Consider the following 15,012-nt stretch of genomic DNA (forward strand, 5'->3'; position numbering starts at 1 on the left):
GCCACATAGAATGAAGTTGGAAGTGTTCCTTTCTCTGCAATTTTTTGCAGTAGTTTGAGAAGGATAGGTGTTAACTCTTCTCTAAATGTTTGATAGAATTCACCTGTGAAGCCATCTGGTCCTGGACTTTTGTTTGTTGGGAGTCTTAAAATTACTGATTCAATTTCAGTGCTTGTGATTGGTCTGTTCATATTTTTTATTTCTTCCTGGTTCAGTCTTGAGAGATTGTACCTTTCTAAGAATTTGTCCATTTCTTCTAGGTTGTCCATTTTATGGGCATATAGTTGCTCTCAGTAGTCTCTTGCGATCCTTTGTATTTCTGTGGTGTCAGTTGTAACTTCTCCTTTCTCATTTCTGATTTTATTGATTTGGGCCCTCTCCCTTTTTTTTCTTGATGAGTCTGGCTAAAGGTTTATCAATTTTGTTCATCTTTTCAAAGAACCAGCTTTTAGTTTCATTGATATTTTCCATTGGTTTTTTTAGTCTCATATATTTCTGCTCTGATCTTTATGACTTCTTCTCTTCTAACTTTGGGTTTTGTTTGTTTCCTCTGTAGTTGCTTTTGGTGTAAGATTAGGTTGTTGGATGATAATGACTGGCTTAGACTTATCATTTGTGTTAATAGATGCTGCTGAGTAAATCAGAGTGGCGACTATGATAGATAAATATATACTACCTATGTACAAATCTCAAAGTGCTTTGTGGGATATGGAAATAAAATGGATTTCATTGAACATCAGTGAAAAGAGTTTTATGAGAAAATAAAATCAAATCTCATAAATATATATTACATTTATAAAGAATTAAATGCTACTAACAACGGGCATTTTTTCCCTGGTTTTCTAAACCTTAAAGCCAGGCATATGATAACATTTCCCTTTTAATTCTATGCTTTTGCAATCAAGGATGCTACTTTTTTCCACCCATGCCATTGGTTACTGGGAAAGGATCTAAAAGTTTATTTTTATTTGTGGAAAAATGTTTAAACTTCTGAACTTCATGAGAAGGATATGAAATCATATTTTCTTTGATAATAGCCAGTCAAGAGATAAATGAATTGACAGAGTGGTGCAGAGTGTAGAACTTAGATTTTTGAAGATACATTGTGAAACATAAATGAAACATTACTAAAAATCTCACTTGAGACTTTTGGCTGCAGTCTGTTGCTGGTAGTATAGCTTGTTAAGAATGTTAAGGTTACATAAGTGTTGAAGGGATATTGCAGATGTTAACTCTTCGGTCAGGTGCGGTCATTTGCACACCTGCAACACTGGGGTCTTCTTTTAATGTGGATAAAAGCTCACTAGGGGCCAGACTGCTTCCAGATTTACTTCCTGCTCACTTTGTTCTCTTTTCCACTGTGCTGTTCTGCTGTGTCCTCACTCTCATTTATTTAGCCCATTTTCATAGGGGAGGTTGTTCCTGTGGATTTTGGATTTTCTTGTAATATAAAAAATATGGAATCATTGAGATTCTTATTAAAAAGTTTTTTTTTTCTGTTCAATTAACGTTACCATTAGTAAGGTGTTTATAAAGGGAACCTAGTAAATGTATTCTTTGGGGAATACCAATGAAGGAGGAACATCTGGAAAATTCTGTACAATAATAAAAATGGAAACAGATGCATAATTGCTACCCTGCCTCCTGTCAGAAGTCTCTGTTATTAGTAATTTAGGGAAATTTTTATTCTGCCTACCCATAAGGAAAGGTAAATATATACTTAAATATTAAATTGTTGAAAGTGAAATGAATAGTTTTATATTAGTATTAGAGATTTCGGTGAAAAATCTTACATTTCCAAGAGAAACAATTTTGCCCATAAAATGTAGGAGTTAAAATACAATAACTTTGGTATGACTTGCCAAACAGATGTAAATTCTTTAATGAATATAATTTATGCGGTTCAAAATGCAGCATGTTACTACTTTCAAAATTGATATAATTATAAAAATAAGCCCAAAATATTGAGTTCTAAAAAAAAAAAATCTTTTTTTTTTTTTTTTCTAAGGAAATACTTTTTCTTTATATGATATATAATGTGGCTCCTTAAATGAACATTGTTTCTAAAATGGCATTCTATTTGATAGGTGTTCCCTGTACCCCATTCCGAATCCCCTGCTGTGTTTCTCTGGTTGAATTGTTTGAGGCTTGAGCAGCAAAAGCACCTCCTTTTGTAGGGTAAGAGCTTTCAGGGGTAGATCCTCTGTCCTTAACATTAGACAGTATGATTGTGTTATCTGAGATCCTTACTGCCCTTTGGAAATACAAATAGTCCTTTTAAAGCAAAGTTTATATAAAGGACAAAACTCTCTTAAACATTATTTATGTTACTGTGCTGCTTTCAGATTACTGCCTCTCAGTCATTCATTCACAAATTCAACAAATATATGTGGAATACCAACAGCGTGCCAGGCGCTGGGTTAGGCACCAGAACAGATAAAAATCTTTGCCTCATGGAGCTCACATTCTTTAAATCCTATTAACTGTTAACTGATGCCTTCATTCAGAATTAGCTTTTTTCTTTTTATTCCCCTAGTAATTCATTTTTGCTACTCTTATGGCAGCCAGCAGTGCTTAGCTGCTTAGCAGTATTCGAATGTATCTGTATGTACCATATAATATGGACGATTTCAAATATGTATTTCACATGCGATTTTTGTGATTAAAAGGAAAAAAAGTTCCTAGATAAAATGAACAGGATGAGTATTCAAGTTACCACTGAGACAGTACAGTGTAATGGAAGGATGACTGGAACGTGAGTCAAAAGACATTTCAAAACTTAGTTCCATGAATTGGTGACTCATTTTGCTGCTCCTTTTCTCAGCGAAGGAACTCATGGTAACACAGAGAGAGAAATGCCTGCCTTATCAGCTTCACGCAAGGTGTTTGTAAACACCAGATAAGATCATATATGAGAAAACATTTCGATCTGAGCATGTTTAAGGTCTTTTATAACATTGCTCCAGTGTTTTATTACTAAATGTGAACACACCAAGTGGATTTGTGGCTTTCAGTAATTCAAATTCAAAATGATGTTAAATTATGCATAACTTCTAATTAATTGCTTTAATGATTGAAGCATTGTGGGATTTTGGTATTTACCTCACACCAAGAGCTACCGAAGTTAGCACTGCAAGAAATGGCATACACGATTGGATGAGAAGCTATTTTATTTGGACAGGAATCATACACGGTAAGAAGTTGGATTATTTCCAAAGACAGAATTATGTTCTGCTAAAAAGGAAATAGTTCCAGTGTCAAATATAGATTTTTCCAAAGTGTATTCTTTCTATTTTTCTTTATTTTTAACTTTTATTGAAATATAGTTGATTTCCAATGTTGTGTTAATTTCTACTGTACAGCAAAGTGATTCAATTATACATATATATATTCTTTTTTATATTCTTTTCCATTATGATTTATCATAGAATATTGAGTATAGCTCCCTGTGCTATACAGTAGGACCTTGTTGTTTATCCATTCTATATATAATCGTTTGCATCTGCTAAACCCAAATTCCCACTCTATTCCTCTCCCACCTTCCCCTCTTCCCCTTGGCAACCACAAGTCTCTTCTCTATGTCTGTCAGTCTGTTTCTGTTTCATAAAAGTTCATTTGTGTCATATTTTAGATTCCACATATAAGTGATATATGGTATTTGTCTTTCTCTTTCTGACTTACTTCACTTAGTATGTTAATCTCTAGTTGCATCCATGTTGCTGCAAATGGCATTATTTCATTATTTTTTATGGCTGAGTAATACTGCATTGTATGTATGGACCGCATCTTCTTTATCCATTCATCTGTCGATGGACATTTAGGTTGTTTCCATATTTTGGCTATTGTAAATAGTGCTGCTCTGAACATAGGGGTGCATGTGTCTTTTTGAATTATATTTTTGTCCGGATATATGCCCAGGAGTGGGATTGCAGGATGATATGGTAGGTCTAATTTTAGTTTTTTAAGGAACCTCAATACTGTTTTCCATAGTGGCTGCACCAACTTACATTCCCACCAACAGCGCAGGAGGGGCTCCCTTTTCTCCCCACCGTCTCCAACATTTGTTATTTGTAGACTCCTTAATTATGGCCATTCTGACCGGTGTGAAGTGGTACCTCATTGTAGTTTTGATTTGCATTTCTCTAATAATTAGCAACGTTGAGCATCTCCAAAGTGTATGCTACAGATCATGGTAAGATGTTGATTGCTCTTTGACTCTAGGGTTAAATAATTTTGTTTGATAAACAATTAAAACTGTAAATTTACTGCAGAACTTTTCAGAGCTTTTAATATGCTAATGTGTATAGTGAAATCTTAAGAGGGCAGACAAAATTCATAGCATTTTCCAACAGTATTTGAGAATGGATATTTTCCTCTCAGCTGTTATCATCTATTAACAGCAGAGCGTTAGTCCTCGAAATGTGGTCCAGGACCAACAGCATCACCGTCACTTGGGCCCCACCCCAAACCTCCTGAATCCGAATCTCTGAAGGTAGTGCTGTTTTGACAAGCTGTCTGTTTTGACAAGCCCTCCAGGTGATTCCGATGTATGTGAGAACCATTGCCCTGGGTTCCAGGAAGGTAGTTTGGAAAATAAAGATCTAATGAACTTAAATTACGTATGTTTCTGAAGAAAGCCATCATTCTATTCTGAGTAGTAATATTTAGGTTTCAAGTTTTCATGTAGGTGTGTGTATGAAATCAAAGAAAAAAAATGCATTCTTGCCAAGTAGAATAGGTGTGGTAGAATGAAAAAGGCGTTGAAAGTTTATGATTCAGGATTTAGCGAAAGTGGAGTTGGATTAGTTTTAGATTATAAACCTGACTTTATAATACCACACCCTGACTACTTCAGATTTATACTTTTGTAAATTGAAAAAATGCATACTTGCACATCTTGGATTAGAGTAGAATTCCTCAGGATTTAAACTTCCATAAAGGGGTATGCTTTTATCCTTTTTTTTTTTTTAAGCTTCCTGACTCTCTTAATTTATTCCAACAATCTGGAATCACAATTTTCTTACACTACTGCTCTTGGGAAGTTCTTTCAACAATTACTTATTGGCTGCTTAGTAGGAGCTTGGTAGGCGCTGTGCTAAGTCTCGGACATACGCTGGTAAATACAGTGTGATCATCACAGAGCTTGTAGTTATGGGAAGGTAGAGGCAAGGAAACAGACCTTGCCTAAGGAGTGAAGTGCTCTGTCTGGTAAGGAAGTCCAAGATGCCAGGCCAAAAGGAAGGGCACATAATCTAGGCCTTCAACATTAGGGATTATTTACCATTTCTTAGAGGAAATGGTAAATAAAATGTTGTGATGTGATAGAAGCAGTTTATTAAATTGCACAGTGATAACTTGAAAAATAGTGTAGGAATATTCTAACTCATTTCTAATTTGGGAAGGAGAAACAGTACTTAGTGTGGGAGCATCTCTGATTAGTGAGCAGTTGGTCATGTAGGATAAAATTCAATGCATCCATCTTTTGTAGATTGTTGTAGGAAAAAACAAAGACCATATCATCCTGAATTTTAAAAAAATTTGGAAATGAAACTTAATAAAAAACGTATTTAATGATGGAGTTATCCAAGCTTGTTCTGATGAGTAATGTATTTAGGCTGTCATAAGAAAGAATATTTACATTAAATAACTATGTAAGTAATAAATAATATAATAAATTATTTGGATACCTTCAAAAGGGAAAAATCCCAAAATTTAGGAAAAATAATATTAAAAGTGTTTATGACTTAAAACCGTCTTCAGGAATGTTAAGGTGTAACACCATGTGTGATTATAGAATTCTACCTATGTATATGTTTACTTTTATGTGCTTTAGTGTATTTTGTTTTTATGAATATAATTTTATCTCTTTAAATGAGTAAGCTATTCATACTGTCTCAGTAAAGCTAGTGTTAATTTTAAAATTCCAGTGTTTAATGTATTTTTTGAGTCACTAGTTTTTATTAGCTGTTAATTATATCAGCGCTATAGGAAGGATTGTATTCTGTGTAGTGTATAATTTTAGATTCCTCCTCCCTCCCCTTTTAAAAACTCTTCCAGGTACCGTTATTACTATGGTTACCTTTTGGAAAATTTACCTCTAAATACTGCCATAATGTCTGAAATAGTAGAGGCAGCTGTTAATGATGTTGCTGATTTTAAATGTATTAATTTTTTTGGATTTACTATTGGAGGTAAATGATTATCTACTCCAGACACTATTACTACTCCAGATAACTAAAGTCCCTAAGGGTTGGTAGAGGAAGGTTTATTTGTACATTAGAGCAGCTGATGACTTGTTTGATCAGGTCAGTCTCATGAAGAAAGGGAGTATAAAAGTCATACTGCATAGGTCAGATCCCCAGTCTGCATTTACATTGAGCACATGATTTAACTTTTCTGTGCATTAGAGCTTCCTTATCCTTAAAATGTAGGTATAAATAGTACCTGCTTCACAGAGTTGTAATGAGAACTTAAAAAGTTAATATAAAGTGCTTAGACTAGATCCTGGCACATAGTCAGTGATCAATAAATGTTATTAATCATCATGTTTCATTAACCTTTAATAATCTTTCATTATTAGGGTAAAGAAGATTCTGTCCTTAGCAAAGCCCATAACACAGCCCCATTTTCTGGCCATTATTACTTCTCTATACCTTTTTTTCCCCCTGAATATCCAAGCTACTTTCCATCTTTGGGGGATTTTGTAACTGTTTGTTATTGTCTATCCTGAAATTCTCTTTTCCTCATCTTTCCTTGGTCAACTGATTTTTTTTTTCTCCTGCTTAAGATTTGAGCTCAAAAAATACATTCTTAGCCTAACCTTTCCTGATATTCCCCCACCAGCCCTCCATACCCCAAAACGAGATTCTGCTCCCTGTTTCTAGCTGTGTTCATATAGAATTTTAACAGTTTATAATAATACAATTAGGTGATTTGTTGTCTTTTTATTTCATAGCATATTATGGACCCAGAACTGTTCTTAGCACATACTGGACACAAAATAAAACATTTGAATGTGTACATGTGAGAGGGAGTGAGTAAATTATGAATGAATGAATTGCCCCAAATGCACTTGGGTATTATGCATACTTGGGTACTAAAAACACAGGTACAGGATAACATGAGATGAGACATTTTTCGTTGTTCTTGATGCTTGAGAAGATAATTGCTTCACTGTATGCAGGTGTATTTGAGAACTACCAATACAGAGTAAATAATGTTTGGTTTTGTTGATTAAATGGAAAAAATCTTTTTGACTTTTGCAAATTGTGTGAAACAGAGTAGAAGTATTTGTTCTTGAAGTATGCTAATAATAGTATGAACATTGCCAATCACTTTCCAGTATACCTGGGGCTTTAAACATAAGCAGCTTCAACAGTTTTCCTAGGCTGCTGTGGGCCTGCAGGAGGTGCAGTTGTGTCCCTGGTGTGCATGTGCAGGTGATTACCCTGAGGCAGTTGCCTGCAAGAAGTCATTGAGAATCAGACTAAGTTGGACCCGAAGGCTCCAGCATGACCTTTATAAGTACAGATGTGTTTGCGGGACAGAGTAGTTCCATTAGGTTGAATTCATTATCTGCATATCTTCCTTTTCTCCTATCCTTTTTTTCCTACTATCTTTTCTACTCTTAGCTGTTTCCCTTTTCTTTTTCTCGCCTTCCTCTAACTTTGCACACTTGAAAAACATCTTTTTTTCCATCTCTACCTCCTCTTTGGTTTGAAAAGTTGATGGAGACTTTTTCTCCCCCCTCTGAAACTCTTTAAAATTTCTGTGTGAATCTCTGAAGCCTTGTACAACTTAGACATAGGCAGTGAAAAACGATCAAAACTAAACCTGTTCAAAGACATTAAACTCCTGTTTGACTGGGAGATTAAGGTTTGGCGTAGGAAATGAAATTCTATAGTTTAGAACCTTATGAACCAGAACCAATAAAATGGTTCACCAGAATGGGAGTGTTTTCTACTTTCTGGATCACTGATTATTTAGTACAGAAAGTCCAGCATCACCAAAACACATGTTAGCTGCTTGCCCATGCCTTACTCTGAAAGGGAAGTGGCAGTACCTACTTCAGATATTCTGATAATAAAAGGGACTAATTTTTCCCCTGATTGAATCCAAAAGTTCTTAAGAAAGAGGCTGACATTAAAATCTCAGAGGAATCTATGCAGTTTTTTTGTTTTTCTTTGAAAATATCCTTCAAAGGTAGGTAATAGTCCTTCTCTTCACCTGAATGAGGCCTCATCCATTTGACAACCATTTTCTTGTGCAGTCTCTAGGCCCATTTGGGAAGCCATATAGATTTTTAGTTTGTCTGAGTCACCTTTGGTTATGTTGACAATCCTAAAGAATTTTCTATAGATGTTTTAATTTTCTGTAGAACAGCAAGTGTTATCTTTACAGCAGCGTTTGAATAGAGGACATGATTTGTTCACTTTTTGGCAGCAGTGTTCACACAGGAACTTCAACTACAGAGTCATTCCCTGTGCATGCTAACACTGAAGTTGTTTTCTTAAAGAAATGCCTTTTAAAAATGGAATATTCTTCTAGGAAGGTTAACCAGTTTTCAGAATTGCAATAAATTATATCAGTTGGCAAAATATTTTATATTATCATAGCAATAATCTCTTTGGTGATAAACACATATGGGCAGAAAGATGCAATTATATATTTTTAGATGCCAGTTTATATTGAGAATATTTATTAAGTATAAGTTTTGTAAAACTCTACTATCTAAAGATTCTATCCCCCAAGACCATGCTAATTTTTATTAAAATGTGAGATTACCAGCCACTTAAAAAGCCATTGTGTTTCCTATTGATGGTAGTTAATTGGGTAATGATGAAAATAACTGCAAATGAAGTGGATTTTAGTAATGTGTCTTGGTATATGTTCTAATCTGACTTTAGAAATCTTCCCTAGTGAGCCACTTAAAGGAGATAACTGCTGGAAAAATGGAAGGGCATTGTTATAATAATAACTCACATGTGTTCCTTCAGCATGGACCCATGCTTTGTTAAGGCCTTGGTGCAACAGAGTAAAAAGTGCTTAGGAACTGTTCGTTAAAAAATAAATGATTTCATTTACTGGGTGAATAGGTTTTTTTTAGGTGCATGGTACAAAACTCAAAAGCTACGAAAGTAAGCTTCCTCCTACTGGTCCGTCCACTCAGAAGTCCTCCCCAGAGAGAATTCCTGTGACGAGATTCTTGTTTTCCTTCCAGAGAGTGTGTGTGTACATGTTTGTATACATGTATACATACATATACATGTATACATGATACAGAACAGCGTATATAGCATGTATAAAACATATAGAATATGTCTGTCTCTTGCTTTTAAATACAAATTAGAGTAGCTATAAATACTGCTTAGTATCTTGCTTTTACTTAATATATGCTGTCAGTCATTCCATATTAATACACACAAAGCTGCGTCATTCCTTTAAATGTCGCATACAATTATTTTAAAGGTAGCGTGTGGATGTAATATCATGTGTTTGGTTTTTCCAGTCATTTGTTATTTATGTACATGTGTGCATGTAACTGCAGGAGCATTTCCTAGAGCATAGAGAGCTGTACACCACACAGTTTGTACCCATTTCCATGCCTACCCACAACGTGAGAGTTTCTGATACCAGTGAATATTTTATCAAACTCTTAAAATTTGCAAAGCTTAAAGAAAAAATACTATCTTTTTGATGGTTTTACTTTGCATTTTTCTTATGAGAGATGTTAAGCATCTTTTCATATACTTAAAAACCAGTTACGTTTGAATTTTTGTAAAATGTTTTCATATCATATTGATTAGTTTTCATACATTGTCGGTCTTTGTTTTTGTTTATTTTTAGGAGCTTTTTCTATATTAGAGAAAAATAGTTCTTTGTGATGGAAATATTTACTCAGTTTGTATTTTCACTTGATTTATGATTTATTTTGATTCAGGAACATGCGTGACTTTTTTTTTTTTTTTTTGCCATTTACTCTGTGACACTCTTTTTAAAACCTTTAATTTGTCCTCATAAACTTTAATCCTTAAAAAAAAAAAAGAAAAGAAAACGAGAAGTTAAGTAACTTGCCCAGAATCTCAAAGTTAAATCACACTCAGGTAGTCTGACCCCCAAACCCACCCTCTTAACTACCATACTATACTACCTGAATCTGTTCTTAAAGAACAAAAATGTAATTTTCCTGAATTAAAAAAAGCTCTAATTCACAGAATTTTTTCTTCCTGATATGGGCAACTGATAATTAGCAGGTGTATATTTTAATTATTTTTTTTCCAAATAGAAATACGGGGACTGATTTACTACTCACTTCAAAGTAAAATTGAGAATTATTTGTTCTCAATTAGAGAAGCATTAGAGAAGCATTTTTATGCTCAGATTTTTATATTTGATGAAAAGAGTTTTAGGCATGGCAGAAACTGATATCTGAAAGGTGATATTTATAAGTAGTGCTGCCTTTTGCTTATCTTTTTCTGTCTGAAGAAAATGAGAATACTTATTTACTATGATTGGATTTTAAGTGTGGTGTAAATGTTAGATTATTATGAATATTCTTGGCATCTCAAAACCCTAAGGCAGATAACACATAGATGTGGAGTCATGTTTTTATGGGACTCCCAACTTCAGAAGGATCGGCAAAAGGCCAGAGGATATCTAAATACCTTAGATCGAGATTTCTCTTTTCTGGATAAGCCTATTATTGAGCAAGACCTTTTGTGAATAGTTGTTTTTTCTTTTTCTGTCTTAAATATAAAAAACTTGTTTAAAAGAAGATACTGCTTTTTAACATGCTTGCAATTAAAAAATTACTGCCTTAAAAACTGCATAATTTAAGGGCTTATCTGCAGTCAAGTTTCATGGGTCTGTGATAGAAATCAGTGAATTATACCATGGGTCACAGAGGAGGAAGACAATTCCACCAGGGAAGGAAAGGAAGGCAGGTGGGAAAAGGCTTTTGTGGATGAGATGGCACCTGAACCACATCTTGAAAGAGGAGGAAGCAGCATTACATAAATAGGGAGTTACACACACAATCCTGTCTGAAGGATTGAATGGGGTGTAGAGTGGCCAAGGGGAAGAGAAGACACAGTTAAGTGTTGAAACTCGTTGCATCTGGGACTGTACTGTGCAGGAGAAATACAATGTGAGCCACGTATATAACTTAAAATTTTAGTAACACATTACCAAAAGTGAAAAATAAACAGGTAAAGTTACTTTATTTTATCCAAGCAGAAAAATTGGATGAGAGTCGGGGTATGTGGTGTGGAATTCTTTTTTTTTTTTAATTTGTGAAAGAAGAGATTTAAACATGCTTTAAGCTGTAAGGAAGGATAGGAAGAATGAAATAATTCAAACTATGAGACCAATTGGGGAAGTGTGTTTGGAGAGATTGGTCTTGATTTGTAGAAAGGAGAACTTTTCCTCTGAAACTAGGAGGAGAAGGGAAGATAAAGATTTGTGTCTCTTTGGAGGTTTTGAAAGTCTAGGAAAAATTAAAAATGCATTCCCAAATATAGCCTTTCAGGAAGAAAAATGAAAATTTAAGAAAATCCAGATTGTTCATAAATGAAGAACTCTATTTTCTGTGTTCATTTTCCCCCTTATAATAACATTAATTCTTCACACTGGAAAAATGGCCTAGGATTCTCAGGGCCATAGAATATAGATCGCAAGAAATGTCACGAAGGAAACCAATGCAGCTTTGCCCAAATTTTGGTAGGGTGATACAGGAATGACTCTGCCACAGATAAGGTCTTGGAAGTTTTAAGCTAATTTATAAAGGAAGGAATGGACACAGAGCAATAGGAATTCTTGATGTCAAGCACATGGGAATAGTGAGGAAGAGGAGGGAGACTAGAATGTAGGGAGAGAAAGAGACACTGACTTTAGTGATAGAAGATATCAATGTAGAAGATATCAATGGATATTACAGTCTTTGTTGTCTTTAAGTCAATGTTTTTTCAGCTTTTACACAAAACTATTACATGTTACAGAAAATGCATCTCAAATTCTCTTAAACAATGAAAGAAATGTACTGGTTCACAAAATCAAAAAGTTCAGGGACATCAGACTTCAGGCAAGGTTTGATCCAGAGGCTCAGGGTGTTATTGGGATCCAGCTCTGTTTTCTGAGATACTCTGGACTCTGTCCTGCTCCACAAGTGTGTGCAATCCCTAGGCAGGATGTCCTCATTATCTCACATATTCATGCCATTCTGTCCAGATGTAATAGCCAAGGACACTGACTTCAGAAATTCTATTGAGAATACTGATACTCTGATTAGACTCTAGCTAGATTGCAAACTCCATCCCTGGGGCTGGGAATGGAGTTAGGTTCCCTGGGATTACATATCCTCAATGGAAACTGGGCCTTATTGGGAAGTGGGAAAACAGACTGGTGATACAACCAAGTTCCCGTAGTACCAATGGGAAGGGAGGGTGAACACACATCCTGGGGCTCTTGGACAAGTAGCCTGAAGCACAAATTTTTATTTCAGTGTATCCTTTTTAAAATTGAATATTAATTATAATTTTACATTATATTCTATAGTACACTTTTGTATATATCAAAATTGTTTCACAATCTTTGAGTAAAATGAATGATCCAAAGCTGTCATTTAACCTGTGACTTCAGACATCCCTTGGTGTATCAGTAGGTATTTGTGAACAAGTCTTGTATAATCTTAACGTAATGGACTCTGTAATACAAACACGTATTTGATTTACAAAATAAAGAGAACACTGAAAGGCTTACGAAATATTATATCCTAGATAAATTTTAAGCCATGATTTTTATAAAGTATTGCCCATGTTAAGGGTGTTTTCTGCAATTCACTTTTATTTACAACTACATATAACCACTGGGATTAACCACTTCTTGGGTATTAATAACCATGGTAAAAATATCTGAGGATACTTTTTAAAAAACACTCTTTGTACCCTGGGTCATTAAACTTAGTCTGAGAATGTGTTTAGTAGCTGTAATTGTGCTGCAGGACATTTTAAAAACTAGAACTGAACTCTCAACCCCAGGTTTCCTCTGAGATAATTACAGGATGAAAAATGACTAAAGGAAAAAAAAAATCGATTTATCTTTGTTAATAAAAATGCCTCATAGTACCGTTCAATACCTTTTAAATTTAATGATATTTTCATTTTACACACACAGACACACACTTACGTCTGTCTATGTTTAGGAAACAGTTACCATTTTCTGTGATACCCATATCTTGTATGAGACTTGGATAGTAGAGAAAAACTTCTAATTATTTTCAAGCAGAAGTAGGACTTACTGTGTGCCAGCCACTGTTTTAATGTTTAAAATATAATCACATCTAATACTTACATCAATCCTGAGGAAGTCAAGTTCCAGCATGATTAAATAACTTGCCCAACATTATTTACATAGCTAGTAAATAGTCAAGTTGGAGAACCCAGGCAGCCTGACTCTGGAGTCCATGATCTTAACTACACACTGTGTTGATTCCTAGTTATTCTATTAATAAAAAGGGAACCTTTGCCAGGTAAATCTCTGCAAGTTCGTTATGAAAACAGTTTGTGGTGATACTGTTCATAGCCTTTTCTAGTTTGAAAGTGAACGGCCAACCCTGTGTTTGAGCTCTGGCATCAGAGCAGGCTATTTCCCAGAAGCTCACATCTGTGCTGTACCTTTTGAAGTCATGCTTCACTGGGTCTTTGATGTGTTCTTCAGTCCAGGTTCCTTTCAGGTGTCTAACTTCAAATGAATGGTAATGCTGCCATTCTTTACCGATAACATAATGGAACTTGGGTTCTTTTATCCTTGTTGTTATGTTGGTCATAGTATGCTGGATTTTTAGGGAGGTTTATTTTAACTAATCAGAATGTCGAGTTTTAAGATTTGTTTTTTGGTTGTTATTTTATGTGTTTATCCATTCAGTGACAGATTAAATTAGAAACTTTTACATAATGTTTTTGGAAACATTAGCTGCTCTTCAAAAGAAGTGCGGTGAATGAATTCCATTTGTGTTTTGGTAAGCAACGACTGGGTGAAGAGCCTTAAATAATTTTCTCTCCCAGCCTCATTGAGATGCAGTTCACCTGCACCTCCTTTATTTTGGATGCTCACCTCATGCTTCTGTCAGTTCCACAATGCATTTCCAGTCTTGTCGGAATAGTGAAGGATAAGCTGGGGCTGTAACTTTGAATAAATATGAAATGTAAAAATACCTCTTTACTTTCAGTCGTCTTACACTGTGGCTTGCTTTTTCTCGCCTCTTCCCTCCATCCTAATCCAGCCCCCTCTGTTACAGTTCCAGGAGACAGAAACCAATTTTAGATTTATTGGGAGGATTCAGAGTGGCTCAAAGGAAGAGTTAGCCAGGCTTTAGGATTGGAGTCAGTTGCTTGTTGACCTGTGTCTAGACATACTTCAAGTGGATGTCTCATCTCTGGTCACCTTCTCTGCTCAGGATTACAGAATCTGGGGAGAGTGTGGGAGGACCCAAGTCAGCTCCCCACCTGAGCCTATCTCTGGGCCGGAGGGATGGGGTGTACTACGCGGACGGCCTTGCCTCAGAGGACTCTGGAACTGGCCAGGTCCTGCCCGCTCCTGCCCCCGTATCCTCTCTGTCTCTGTCTCTCTGGGTTCCACGCACACTCCCAGACATAGGCAGTCTAATTTGATTTTGAGCAGGATTTTGCTCTAGGGAAGAAGGACTTGCTGAAAAAAAAAAAGAAGTAATGGCTCTGGATTCCAAATCAATTTCATATTGGTCGCTGGGTAATTCTCAGTGAGTCATGTTTTTCACTAATCAGGCTGTGCAGATTGATAAGATTAATGAATGTGGCTGAGAGGATAATAGTGGGCCAGAACCTAGAAGCTGTGTATTTTTACCTGGGCCCTTCCTTAGGGAAAACCCAGAGAGGAAGGAGGGAGAAGAATTAGATTAGTAATTTTGCTGATTCTTCTGGTTTAGCTTTTTTGCAAGACTTCTTGCTTTCACCAATGAAGAAGAGCGCAAAATAGAGT

At 35.5% G+C, this 15,012-nt stretch overlaps 1 protein-coding gene across 3 annotated transcripts in view; it reads left to right on the top strand.

Annotated features, from left to right (window-relative positions):
- The window catches only part of BMPR1B (bone morphogenetic protein receptor type 1B), a 458,884-nt gene that overhangs the window by 113,652 nt on the left and 330,220 nt on the right, over nucleotides 1-15,012 (top strand). The window lies entirely within an intron of this gene.

This window comes from Balaenoptera ricei, chromosome 5, assembly GCF_028023285.1.
Source record: "Balaenoptera ricei isolate mBalRic1 chromosome 5, mBalRic1.hap2, whole genome shotgun sequence".
In the NCBI taxonomy this organism is placed as follows: domain Eukaryota; kingdom Metazoa; phylum Chordata; class Mammalia; order Artiodactyla; family Balaenopteridae; genus Balaenoptera; species Balaenoptera ricei.